This window comes from Haemaphysalis longicornis, unplaced genomic scaffold, assembly GCF_048455015.1.
Source record: "Haemaphysalis longicornis isolate Haplotype H1 unplaced genomic scaffold, Haemaphysalis longicornis Haplotype H1 scaffold_5, whole genome shotgun sequence".
Taxonomy (NCBI): Eukaryota; Metazoa; Arthropoda; class Arachnida; order Ixodida; family Ixodidae; genus Haemaphysalis; species Haemaphysalis longicornis.
Window position 1 is genome coordinate 100,099,064 of NW_027526385.1, and position 14,653 is coordinate 100,113,716.

The following is a 14,653-nucleotide window of genomic DNA, read 5'->3' on the forward strand; positions in this document are numbered from 1 at the left end:
GTGCATGCGACGAAGCGTACTCGAGAATGAAGAAAACAGTAGCTATATGACCCATTAGCAACTCTTCCGCGCTGGTCTTGTGAACGTATAATTGGCCCTACGTTGCAGTCGGCCCAGGACAAAATCCAATGCAAATCATTCAGGGATTATAACCTTACAAAAAGAGTTATGTTTCCTTAAATTTTGTGCAATGTTTTTATACCGGGAACGATAGCGGGGTAAACAATTGAAGCTACGGACACGTGAGCACTAATGGGTTTGGGGCGCAGTGCGTAGGCAGACAGCTGTAGGGCGCGCTGTCTGACATGACATTGGCCAAGTGGTACAATGAGCGTGGTGTCATCCAAGGTCACCACACATTCGCATCTAGACTGGTTACTGCGCCAAGCAGTATGGCATTCCAATACGGGTTCAGTGCGTGTTCTCGGAGCAAAAACTAATCTATCACCCAATAAACTTCATTTAACGTTGTCAAACTCGTTAATATTTTTTTCATTGTAGAACTTATCCTTGCTGTCTCCCTCTTTCCGTCTATGTAGGAACCACGGAAGACGCTACTTGCCCGAAGATTTCTTTTTTTTTTTAGAGAGAGAGGGAGAGATCCCCGAGGCGTCAGCAGCAGTGGCCTTCGCATTCAAGACACTTCTCACACCCTTGGACATCGTGGATGGGTTCCCATTGCTGCTGTCTGTGTTTTGGCCGTTCATTGTGTAATACGCTTCAAAGGCGAAGCGCACCTTCTTGCTTCTGTAGACGTTACTTTGGCTCAAGCACGGTGCCCTGGTCGGTACTGTTCTGGAGGCCGCCATCAACATTATGAAGCAGTCAGCTCGAACGTGTTTGTTTTTAATACCAAGTTATGCCTTTTTAAATCTTACTAGCGCATCCTCATTTGAGAACCACCCGCCTAAAAAAACCAATGGGAATGTTTCCTGCGGTTTCCTATTGTCCCACCAACATATATCTGTTGCAAAGTTGCCGTGTCAATGGCTTTGTATCTTTGTGTTGATTGCACCTTGTAATGCGTTAATAGTAATCCACGCTGAATTGTTTTATTCCGATTTTTCTTTCGCAAAATTTATTTGTAAATATTTTTATGTGTGCTAAATAAGAGCTGGCTTTGGTGAAGCACTCACTGATGTACTAAGGCCATTTTGTTTTATGTTAATACTGTTAACTATTATCCCACCGCTGTATTTCTACTGACGCTTTTCGTGCTAATGCCAGTACCTTTTTATTTGTAGATGTTAATGTCATTTTTATTGTCATAATTCAATGTTTGTATTTCAGTGTTTTCAATTGCTTTGCTGCATTTTTATTTGTGAATTTTTCTTGGATGTATCCTAAACAGGCGCTACGTCTCCTGTGTGCATGTGGAGTAGGAGCCGTTTTTATGCCGTGATATTTTAATTCCCAAAAAATTGCATTTTGTGTCAAATTGCAGAATGAACCGATTGTTGTGGTATTTTGAAAAATAAAGTCTGAGCTTGTTTTTTCTTCTTTTCCATGTTTCAAAATAGCTTGTCCTCTTTTGTTTGCTTGTAACTGCCTATAGTACCATCGTGGGGAAGGGGGGGGGGGGGGTCTAGTAGCAGGCGGAGCGAAAACACGCTGCCTCGCGGGGAATAGCAGAACGCTCTTGAGGCGTAACGAGATGCTTTCCAAGAGAGAGTAGTAGTACCCGTCTGCAATATCCGGGAACGCCGCCAATAGAGCTTATTCACGCCTAAAGGGAGTGACGGAACGCTGCCTTGGAGATGGCGTTGCAATTCCCACACATGGTTCAAGTACTCCGCTTCGAAAGCAGCAAGTAAATCCCACGGGGAGTGTTTCGCCTCTCGTTTGGCCGCCACGCGATACTCCTCGGAAGAGTCGCCCAATGCTTCCAAAGGGAGTGAAATATGGGACAAAAGTTTTTACTCCTAGACAGAGTGCCCAGCACTCCTCGAGTTCTTAGAGTGTATACACATACATAAATTGACATAAATACCCCAGAAAGTGGAGGGGAAAAATAGCCCCGCCGTTAGCGTAGTGGTTATCGCACCAGACCGGTGTTTTGGAGATCGTGGGTTCGGATCCCACCTGACGGGCATTTTTTCTCCACTTTCTTTCCAAATTCTTTATCTGTTTCAATGACCTACCATATCCTCCCCTTTGCTTTCCGAGGTTTTCTTGACTGCCAACCCTTATTTCTGTCTTATTTCAACGAGCCCCTCATTTCCTATATATATATATATATATATATATATATATATATATATATATATATATATATATATATATATATATATATATATATATATATATATATACACGCGCGCATTTATCCGCGCATTGCGAAGATTGCAGACCTGTCAGTTCTTTGGAAAAATGCAGACCTTTCTTTGAGCAGATTCGAATCCTCGGCAAGAGTGACAATACAGTGGTGAGGAAGCTCTTGGAAGCGTTTTATGCTAAGAAGAAAGGGGACAAGTGCGTCAGCGATACATCTGTGCTTTTGCGTGCCACCAAGTTTGAATTTTTCGAAACGTCACTTTGATTGTGTCCATCATCTCTTTGGTGCTTTCCATATACTGTATCCCAGTGCGCATGCTCCTAGCGATGGAGGCGTAAATAGGAGACGATGTTTCAAATGAATGTTCGTTGCAAGTGAGAGCTTGTCCCGTCACTCTCTCTTTGTGTCGTTGTCGAAGTTGCGCTCTATTTTTCAACCACTATAGTCTCTGGTTCGTTTATTTGCGTGTTATGTTGTCAGGGCCTGGCCGCGCCCAGCTTTCTTATCTGATAAGCGAGGCGCCTGTTTCCGTCTGTTTTTTTTGTATGCCACGCAGGCTATCTTATTCGATAGGAAAAGTGAATCACGCTGCCGTCACTCGAACCAACGCCGCCTGTATAAACATTGCCTAACGCGTGAGCGAAAAATGGCCAAACAGCCACTCTCCTGTTGCTCTCTCCTACCCTTCCCCGCTCCGTAGCCTTCCAGCGTGCTTTCGTGTCCGCCAGCCAGCGCCGCTTCTCGGAAACTATGCAAAATAGTGGAAAGTTTGTTTAGCGTTCCCGAGGCGGCGCTCCTACGCCTTCTTGTTTTTCACCATGCCTGTCTGTCTTGGTCTGTCACTGATAAAACTTCCTTTGTCACGAAGCAAAATCCCTTGCGGTGCCGCAGGCTGATGCCGGCTTTGCGCGCTTATCTACTCGGATCACGGGCCGAGAAATTTTCTGAGTGGGGCATCCCACCTCTATCCCTCCGCATTTAGGTATTGTTTTGACCCCGCTGTTCGCACTCCGCATCGGTACACACTTCTAAAATTGAGGACTGTACTGTAGAAGCGCCCGGACCCGGACAGCGTGGCGGGATCCCAGCTGCTTATCCTTTTGTTTCCTATAATTTTCTGAAGTTTGCAAGCACGTGATATTATTGGAAAGTAATCGTAGAAGTCAGCGCCTGAACAAAAAACGTGCACGCAATTTTTTTCTTCTCTAAATACTCCAGAAAGAAAAATATCAGTAAAATAATGGCTGCCCCATCCGAAAATATCGTTTTTCTGTTAGCTATATGTCTACCCGACAATCAGTATTATCTTACACTATATCAGTCCGCCACCATCTTTATCTTTGGAAAAATGCAGCAAGTATGAAGCCAGCGACACGTTGAACGAGATCCCCAGTGCGCCACAGAACTAGCGCCCCGTCGCGGCTAAGATGTAAGCGAAACGGCCCTTGAAGCCCAACAGGCAAGCTGACAGACACACGTCGTAGAAGTGGGTGCAGCGTTCGCGACTCACGAGCAGTGACGTAAGGCGAGATGTCTGCCGGCACGCGCCACATAGCGGATCAGTGCCTGAACTAAGCGTCCCTACCCTTCCCATTTAAAAGCGCGTGACGCGTCAGGTAATGTTAATACAGGCGGCGTTGCTCGAACACAATGTTCGTCTGTGGTCACCGATCATCTAGATCTGATTCAGTGGTTCTCGAAGCATTAACGGCTAGACAAAAATGTCCGCAAGGCAAAAACTGCGGTATTCGATTCGCCGACACGCGACTGCACAAGCCATTTTTGTGACTGTTACTTGGACGCTTTTGCATTCTTTGAGTTGTAAGGGGAACACAAGATCGCTGATTGCTTGACTGTGGGGCTTAACGCGCCGACGCTTCATCGGCGATGAGGCGCGCCATAACGGAGGGCTCCGGATTAATTTTAAACACCTGCGGCACTTTAGCGTGCGCCGAAATTTCGAACACAGCCACTTTTGCTTTCGCCTCCATCAGAAAAGCGGCCGCCGCGGCCGGGAATCGAACCCGCGTCGTCGTGCTCAGTAGCACAACGCCTTATCCACTGTTCGAGCCTCCGCGGCGGGCACAAGTACACTCCAATAGACTTTCCTCCTTGAAGAAAGCTGCGCCGTGTTTAGCTACGCGACATTATATATATATATATATATATATATATATATATATATATATATATATATATATATATATATATATATATAGAAATGCCGGCAGTCTACAACGCCAAAGAAGGCATAGGGGAATGGTTAGACTATTTTTTACCGTTAGTGACGTTACATTATTTTTCTATTAATAACGTGAGAAAGAAAGAAAGAAGAACTCGCGCCCAGAGGGGGGACCGAACCCACGCCTTTCGATTAGATCTCGAATGCCTTACCAATTCGGCTATCTGGGCGACTGTGTTCTCCTTCACTCTCTGGGGTATTTATATTTACTACAACTGCATCTGACGCTTGAGCGTGGTAGCCAGCGCCACTCAGACGTAAGGCATTCGAGATCTAATCGAAAGGCGTGGGTTCGGTCCCCACTCTGGGCGCGTGTTTTTCTTTCTTTCTTTCTCACGTAATTAATAAAAAAATAATGTAACGTCACTAACGGTAAAAATAGTCTAACCATTCCCCTATGCCTTCTTTGGCGTTGTAGACTGCCGGCATTTCTTACTGTATTTCCTAACGAGCCCCTCATTTCCAAACCTTATTATCGTGCGAAAGCTTAGCGAGGGCATCGGTTCTGGCAGCCTTGATGCGAAAGTAGCATAAGAGGGTTCCCAGCCAGTTGACCCGCTCATGACAGGCTGTAGACGTTTGAGTCACGCCCCGGGGGTTGAAAAGAAGGTCCCCTTCTCCCCGTGTAGTCTGAGTGGCGCTGGCGACCGCCCTCGAGCGTCAGATACAGTTGTGGTAAATATAAATACCCCAGAAAGTGAAGGAGAACACAGTCGCCCAGATAGCTGAAATCATTCTGTTTCCGGCTGCCGATAGGAGCGGACGCAGGATGGATGGCTCCGTGCGAGCTGCGATAACGGCCGATGCCGGCCGTGGTGAACCGGTTTCTTCTTTGCCCAAGGATTACCCTGTTGTTCTGCCCCCCCCTGCCCACCGGAGAAGCGATGAATCGTGTGGTTGTTCTGCACTGCAACGTCGGCGGTCGACCGTACAGAATTGACGACTTCAGGCAGCCGTTGAAGGACACTGGAGTGATACAGGAAGTGTGTGGCATAGGGGCCTACCAGATGTCCCACGTCTGGCTGACAAATTTTCGGACGGACGGAGCGAAGAAAAAACTGGTGGAAAGCGGCCTGTTGAGCGTGAAAGGACGGCCATGCCTTGTAGTCGACCCCGTAAGGCACGAACTTCAGGTGAAGCTGCACTGGGTTGCCTTCAACGTTACCAACAAGACTATAAGGAAGATATTCGCCGAGTACGGCGACGTGAAGGAGGTGACGAGTGACAAGTGGCGTGTTCAGGACTTTGAGAGCTCCGAGTCGACAACCCGGATTGTGCGCCTAGTGTTGCATGAAGGTGTCACGCCGGACAGGCTTCCCCACCAGCTGCGGTTAGGCCCCGGCACGGCGCTCGTCGCGGTGCCTGGGCGAGCCCCACTGTGCGGTGCCGCAGAGCCTGGCACATTCGCCGAGAATGCCGGGCCCCCAGGTGCTCGGAATGCCACGCCTTTGGGCACGAGAAGGCGGACTGCACCCGCTCGTACGCTCGGGCTGTGGGTCGAGGCTTGGAAAGTGACAACAGCGAACTCGTTATGGACGAGGAAGAAGCAGAGGGAGCAGCGGCACCCGCAGCACCTGAACCCAGGACCCACCACCACCCCGAGCCGGAAACGGACGCGGATACCACAAGAAAGGACCAGAGCAAGCCACTGACGGCGGAGGGGCGTAGCGCGCCAGCAGACGATTCGCCGCGGCAGGCCACAGCTCAAGACGGGGACAGTGCTGGAACCACCAAGGACGAGAGCGAGAGGAAGGACCTCGAGGTTCAGCCGAGCAAGCGTCGGCACGAAGATGGCCCGGAGACTGCGGACGAACCAAACCAGCGAAAGCCAGAACCGCCGTGGCAGGCTGGTCGGGGAAAGAAGAATCAGCGAGCCGCCACTACTAAGCCAGGGGTGGCGTCGCCCGGAAAAGGCGGCACGAAAATCACCTGACCACATGTAGGACCGGGCACACTGTATGGCGCGAGATAAGGGTAAGCACTTTACACTTGGTCTGGTCCCTCCAAAATGACGGCCCTCTGTAAGCCCTTTCGAATAGCTACCCTCAATGCACGAGGACTTTCAGCTAAGCGAAAGCAGAATCAGCTGTACCGCATGGTTACGGAGCGAGACCTTGACGTCGTCGCCATACAGGAGACGAAAGTCGAAAGTGAGGATCAGACCGACTGACCCGCCGCGGTGGCTCAGTGGCTAAGGCGTTGCGCTGCTGAGCACGAGGTCGCGGGTTCGATTCCCGGCCGCGGCGGCCGCTTTTCTGATGGAGGCGAAAAGCAAAAACGTCCGTGTGTACGAGATTTCGGCGCACGATAAAGATCCCCAGGTGGTCAAAATTAATCCGGAGTCCTCCACTACGGCGCGCCTCATCGCCTGCGTTGCGTCGGCGCGTTAAACCCCACAATCAATCAACCAATCAGACCGACTGTATGGTGCGTCCCTTTACAGCACACTATTATGCATGTGTTAGTCACGCGGTTGGAATGTCGGCGGGGTGTGTTCTCCTGATTCGCAAGTCGTTAGGGGTGGTAGTCCAAAATGTCACAGTGTGCCTAAACGGACGTTTCGTAGTTTGTGACTTTGCTTTTTCAACAAGCCAGTGGCGAGTGATTTGTGTTTATGCACCAACAAGAGTCCAAGAAAGACGCGATTTTTTCGAGGAAATCAGAAAATACTGCAGTGGTGATCGATACACAGTGTTATTGGGCGACTTTAACTGTGTATGCTCCGCACGAGACAAAACCAGCTGTACACCCTATCGTGACGTAAGCACAACTTTATTATCTGAAATGGTGAACGATCTTGGTTTAGAGGACGTGGGAGAGTGTGTTAGCAGTGGAAGAGATGTACATTATACGCATTTCCATGGGGCTAGTCACGCCCGCTTGGATAGGGCGTATATTTCAGCTGAGCTGCTGCCATGGTGTTGTGACTACAGTGTGCGCTCTGTTTCGTTCTCTGACCACTGCTTAGTATCGTTTTGTCTGGGAAGAAAAAACGAAAACAGAAGTAAATTTACATGGGATCTATGGAAATTTAACGATAAACTGTTAGAGGACGATCTTTTTATGCAGCAAGTAAGAGCAACTGTAGAAAATATTGGTAATAGTAGCAGCGAAAAATTAGGAGTTCAATGGGAGCACTTTGAGCAAGAAACAAAAATGCAAGCAATCGAAAGAGGAATCGCTCAGTTAAGAAGGAAAGACAAAAGCAAGAAAGCTTCTTGCGAACTTGTTTGTAGGCAATGTTGGAAGAAGAAAGCCAAGTCCCGGGGTCGTGTAAAGATGAGATAAAGGCCACAAAAGCAAAACTTGAGCTGATAGACGCCGAACGTTATCACGCAGCGCTCGTCAGAGCGAGAGCGGAAAAATTGATAGCGGGCGAAATGCCCACCAAGAGAGCACTGGGGACAGAAAAAAGATACGCTCGCCGCAACGAAATAATAGAAATTGAGTACAACGGAGTAGTCAGCGGCGAAAACATAGACATAGAACGTGCTTTTTTTGAGCACTACAGTACCTTGTTTTCGCGAAGCGCTATTCAACTTGAGAAGTTTGAACGTGAATTTGTGTCTCTGCTGCCAAAAATCGATGACGAAACAAGGTTACTATTAGAATCCCCCATCACGGTAGAGGAAGTGAAAGAAGCGATTAATAACCTAAACCTGGGAAAGTCACCAGGTCCTGATGGCTTGAGCGCGGCTTTTTATAAGTTCCTTAAACATGAGATATCCCCTGTGTTAACGGCAGTATTTAGAGAAGCTTTTACGTTAGGGGTGCTGCCACCGTCGTTTTCGGCTGCGCACACCATTTTAATTCCTAAAACAGAAGACACTGTCAAACTTCGTCAGGTGACGTCGTACCGCCCAATAAGCTTAACTAACGTTGACTACAAAATACTAATGAAAATACTGGCTAAAAGGTTACAGACTGTTATTGGCATCATAGTGGGACCGCATCAAACATGTGGGATAAAAGGACGATCAATTGTCACGAACATACACAAGGCTCGGAGTGTACTCGAGAGCTGTGATGTGATGCATACCGGTGTAGCAATGCTACAAATGGACCTCGATAAAGCGTTCGACCGCGTGCCACACGATGGGCTTATGGCAGTATTAGAGCACGTTAACATCGGCTCTGTTATCCTAGAAGGTGTTCGCATGGCCTACAACAAGTGTACGACCAGAATAATTGTTAACAAGGTGTTGGGAAGGCGCATAGAAGTGCAGAGGTCGGTGAGGCAGGGGTGTCCTCTGTCACCTCTCCTCTTCTGCATATACATTGAATCCTTGTGTTTAGCCATAATGAGAAATGAAACTGTCAAGGGATTTCAACTTCATGCAGCCGAGGTACGAGTTTTAGGCTACGCAGACGATATTGCTATTTTCTGCGTAGATCAAGAAAGCGTCGCTCAAGTCGTTAACTTAGTGAAATGGTTTTGTCATGTGAGCGGATGTGCCGTGAACTGGGACAAGTGCCTGGGAATATGGCATGGAGAGTGGAGTACAACACCGGTGGTATTTAAGAATATCAAGTGGGTAACGACGCCCGTGAAGTACCTAGGCGTGCCGCTAGAGTATTATACCGATAGTGACCCTTATTGGCGGAAACAAGCTGTGGAGCTACGAGAAAAGGCAGAGACGTGGAAGGGCACAAATTTGTCCATCTTTGCTCGCGCGACGGTTTGCAACCTATTCATGGTGAGCAAACTTTGGTATGTATTGCAAGTACTCCATTGTTCACGGGCAAATGTTCAAAAGCTGCACCGTGTTTTTGCAGTATTTATTTGGGGTTCGTCCTGGGAACGAACCAGTCGTACAAACCTCTTTCGGCGCGTTCGTGATGGGGGTTTAGGGTTAACGCATTTCTTTTTACGTCAGTTGGTAAACCGTTTTCTTTTTTGCGGGATGTTAAAGACCCGTTTTTGCGCACGGTTTGTCAAATTAGATTAGGCAGGGTTCTGCCAGAGTTTACAGTTACGACATTATGTTTGCCGGGAGGTATACGTGGCTACCTAAAAGAAGTTGTTGAGTCATTTCGTTTTCTAGCTGTGCGATTTTCGTTGGATTATCTGAGTGCAGTTTCAAGAAAGCGACTGTATCGTGATCTTTGTGATACAGTTCTCCCGGTTCCGTTGTACAGAATATCGTACTCAGCAGGCCCTGGTCGAGATGTGTTAAAGCGGGTCAAGAAAATGCCAGTTGCACCAGGGATTAAAACGTTTTTCTTTAAATTACATACCGGAACACTCCTTGTTAAGACATGGATGCAAGAAAAGGGCCTCTTTATGCCATGGGGGGAACAGTGTTGGTTGTGCAAGAAACCGGAAACCATTGAACTTGTCTTCATCGACTGTTGGGATGGTGTATTTTTTTGGGATGTGCTGCAGCGTACGTTGAAAAAAGATCTGCCAGTCGATGCCCGTGGCATCCGGTATTTGTCCGTTGAACATGGTGACGAGGGTGTACCGCTTGATCTAATAATGGTATTGGGCCTGCACAGCATATGGAGGTGTCGGCTGGCAGTCCGTCACTCGGACATTGACGCGCGCCCAGTGAGAGAGTATTTTGAGGAGGCTATTGCTTCGTTTGTTGAATTGAAAAAGGCCCAACAAAGTGTTCCGGAATGGCTGTCACAAGTTGAAAGGCTAACAAAGATAAAGATATTTTAGCCACCAGCTCTGTATCCCAGAGCGGGAGCAGCGATTTTATGTTTTAGTATGGGTTTGTTGTGACACTGATGTTTATGTTTGTAAAAGCGGTTCTTGTTTGGAAATAAAGAAAAAAAAAGCCCAGATAGCCGAATTGGTAAGGCATTCGAGATCTAATCGAAAGGCGTGGGATCGGTCCCCACTCTGGTGGCGTGTTTTTCTTTCTTTCTTTCTCACGTATTAATAAAAAAAAATAATGTAACCTCACTAACGGTAAAAAATTGTCTAACCATTCCCTTATGCCTTCTTTGGCCTTGTAGACTGCCGGCATTTCTTTCTGTATTTCCTAACGAGCCCCTCATTTCCAAACCTTATTATCGTGCGAAAGCTTAGCGAGGGCCTCGGTTCTGGCAGCCTTGATGCGAAGGTAGCATAAGAGGGTTCCCAGCCAGTTGACCCGCTCATGACAGGCTGCAGACGTTTGAGTCACGCCCCGGGGGTTGAAAAGAAGGTCCCCTTCTCCCCGTGTAGTCTGAGTGGCGCTGGCTACCGCCCTCGAGCGTCAGATACAGTTGTGGTAAATATAAATACCCCAGAAAGTGAAGAAGAACACAGTCGCCCAGATAGCCGAATCGGTAAGGCATTCGAGATCTAATCGAAAGGCGTGGGCTCGGTTCCCACTTTGGGCGCGTGTTTTTCTTTCTTTCTTTCTCACGTATTAATAAAAAAATAATGTAACGTCACTAACAGTAAAAAATTGTCTAACCATTCCCTTATGCCTTCTTTGGCCTTGTAGACTGCCGGCATTTCTTTCTGTATTTCCTAACGAGCCCCTCATTTCCAAACCTTATTATCGTGCGAAAGCTTAGCGAGGGCCTCGGTTCTGGCAGCCTTGATGCGAAAGTAGCATAAGAGGGTTCCCAGCCAGTTGACCCGCTTATGACAGGCTGTAGACGTTTGAGTCACGCCCCGGGGGTTGAAAAGAAGGTCCCCTTCTCCCCGTGTTGTCTGAGTGGCGCTGGCTACCGCCCTCGAGCGTCAGATACAGTTGTGGTAAATATAAATACCCCAGAAAGTGAAGGAGAACGCAGTCGCCCAGATAGCCGAATTGGTAAGTCATTCGAGATCTAATCGAAAGGCGTGGGTTCGGTCCCCACTCTGGTGGCGTGTTTTTCTTTCTTTCTCACGTATTAATAAAAAAAAAATAATGTAACCTCACTAACGGTAAAAAATTGTCTAACCATTCCCTTATGCCTTCTTTGGCCTTGTAGACGGCCGGCGTTTGTTTCTGTATTTCCTAACGAGCCCCTCATTTCCAAACCTTATTATCGTGCGAAAGCTTAGCGAGGGCCTCGGTTCTGGCAGCCTTGATGCGAAGGTAGCATAAGAGGGTTCCCAGCCAGTTGACCCGCTCATGACAGGCTGTAGACGTTTGAGTCACGCCCCGGGGGTTGAAAAGAAGGTCCCCTTCTCCCCGTGTAGTCTGAGTGGCGCTGGCGCTGGTATATATATATATATATATATATATATATATATATATATATATATATATATATATTTGGGTGTCGAACCAGAACCGAACCGAAAACCGGTACTGAACCGATATTTTCGCCGGAACTGAACCCGAACCGGAACCGTTATTTTTTGTGCACGCTGAACCCGAACCGGAACTGAACCGAGAAAATAAATAACGGTTACCGGTTCATGCCGAAACGGTTCGACCCTCCGTTGTTGATATTGCTCAGTCAATGCAATTCAGGCATTTTTTTCTTTCACGTACCATCAACTTCGTACCCGCTCGCGCACTTTCCCCTCCAGACAAGTGAACAGTGACGCTCTATATAGCAACAGGGGAAATGAATAAGCACCAATGTAGCAATGGTCTGTTGCTGCTGGAAGCGCGAGCGTAGTGCAAGCTGACCAAACGAAATGTCATTCTCGGCAGCTTTCAAGGGATATAAAACGACTTTGCGCTTCCCTAGCTGCGACTTTATTGGAGCAGTCAGGCTGCACGAGTGCTCCACTGCGCAACAGCGAAAGCCCACACCCAATGTGCGAAAACGTTTTGCATTTCATAATTAGTTTAAAAGGTCCGACACCTGCAAATTGTTAATACTTGACAAGTGGGACCGTAGCAGCTGCTCAGGGGCTAAGCCGTTTGCTGCTGACAACAAGTGACATCGCTCTCCCTTCCCCACGACCGTTTTTCTGAAGTAGATGGAAATCCAGAACGTCCGTGTATCGAGATTTTGATCCACGTTTAATATCACCAGCTGGTTAAAATAAGACTGCCGGCCCGCAACATAAGCTGCGCCTCGGTGCAGAGATATAGCACGGGGCCTCAAATGCGCCAGTTTTTTTTAATGTTTTTACACTGAGAACAACAAAAAAGAAAAAGCGAATCACGTTGTTTTAAAATATTGCGCAAAAAGTAAGTAAAACCGAATAAGTAAAAAAAAAGACACCAAAACGTGGGTATTGCTCTATACTTTTCTTTGCCCTGCCTTCAACAACCAAACGTGTCCTAAATGCGAAGGAAGTGAGTTCCGTGGTCAGTTTTTGAGGACAGTACAGTGGACAAGTTCCGTTTTTTACACATACAAATAACAACAGATATGTCAGGCAAAACTGTTAGGGTGCGCACTTAATCCCTTGGCAAGAAACTGCAGCCCTCGACCTTGTCTTGGAAGCAGAAACAGTAATAAAGCAGACGACACGTGCAGAAAGGCATGCCGGTACCTCACACTGCCCCGTTCGCCCAGCGATCATCTTTTCTGCTTGTTCTGCAGTTTTGTCTCTTTCAGATCTGCTTTTTTTTCGAAGGTGCACTTGTACTGACTGCCCAACTCGCTACATTAATTCTAGTGCTACTCGTTCCGGAGGGGAGTACTGCTGTGGGCGAATTAAAGATCGTCTACCCAAAAATGTCCCACCTCATGCTCCACGCATCAAATTTCTCTTTCATTTTGTAACAGCATAATCTGTTATAAGATACCGCAATGTAACACACGGAACGATGGCCGGGGGTCACGCGGTACGATGACATACTGATTGTAATCCACACATCCGGTATAGCTATCGCAAAAAGAATTGCAGTGGTCAGGGCAATAATGCAGTGACTGAGCGTTACCTATAAAGCTTACTTTTGACAAACGTGTGGCTAACACATTCGATAAGGTGACAACTACAAATTATTCAGGGTGACGAAACAATCTAATTCATCGGTAGTAATTATGTACCGGTTGTGGGGGTTTTCTGTTTTGTTACAAACATAAAAAATGTGCGCCATTGGTATTAAGCGCTGGTATTTGAATGCGCCAGTACGCAGGCCTAAATTTAAGGCTTCAATGTTAGCGTGATGGGCGATTCCATAGCGGCAATTCGATTCCAACAAAAACGGAAAGGGCAGAAAATACATCCCACCGTATTATCTCTTGGCGGTGGCTTTATGAATAGTGGCTAGGACAACATAAAGTCTGGGCGAGAAAGTAGGTGGTAAATCGTCACCACCTTATCTGTTTTTCTAATATCTCGTAATTGCTTAACGTTTGCTTTGCAATTGCGCCACTGCCCTTAGGGAACAGCAGCATTATGAATTTTTGTTTGTATTTTGATTTGACTGTCGTTTTAAACGACCAATTTTTTTTCTAATTTCAGTGATAATTCAATTCATCGAACCGGTTCGCGAACCGGTTCGGTACGTGATTTTGTCGAACCGGAACTGAACCGGAACGAAATGATTTCTCCTGAACCAGAACCGTAACCGAACGGTTCGACACACTGATATATATATATATATATATATATATATATATATATATATATATATATATATATATATATATATATATATATATATATATATATATATATATATATATATATATATATATATCGCCAGGGGGACACACGGTCAGGTAATAATTATGGCTGTCAACAGCCCAGGGGACTAAGATTGCATTAGTGACTTTTAGTTGACTGCAGTACTGCAGTAAGTGGGTAGGTTTGTATTGAAAACTTAAGAGGCAGTCGTGTTTTTATACGTCCACAAAGAGCACGCAAAAAGAACAAGTGCGTTGAGTGGCGTCGTTAGATGAGTATACTTACATTGAGAAGGCGGATCGAACGCGGTAAAGACGATAATGTTATCAGTGGAAAGCCCGCTCTCCGTCGCCGCTGCGAAGCATCCGCCTCACGCGCGACGCTTCAAGCAGCTCGTGATTGCACAACTCTTCGCAAGAATCGCCGCTGCAGCTGCGTCGTATGAAGGTCGCGACCGATTTTTTTTTCCTTTTAGATAATGGCTCGTTGGCACCGCTTGCCGCGACTTTTCTGCGCGTCGCGGTTCTGAACATCGAATCCTAAACTATGCATATTCTCTTGCGCATAACTTTGCGGCATGTCTTGATGTTTTGATCGCAGCCTTTCGCTTGCGCCCCGCAAGGGCAGACTATCGTTTGTATGCATGTGAGTGAGATGTGCACGCTGT

The 14,653-nt window shown here is 47.0% G+C and overlaps 1 protein-coding gene and 1 pseudogene across 2 annotated transcripts in view; one reads left to right on the forward strand and one right to left on the reverse strand.

Annotated features, from left to right (window-relative positions):
* The window catches only part of LOC144138627 (uncharacterized), a 220,077-nt gene that overhangs the window by 204,008 nt on the left and 1,416 nt on the right, over positions 1–14,653 (reverse strand). The window lies entirely within an intron of this gene.
* On the forward strand, positions 5,274–6,666 carry LOC144139339 (uncharacterized; annotated as a pseudogene).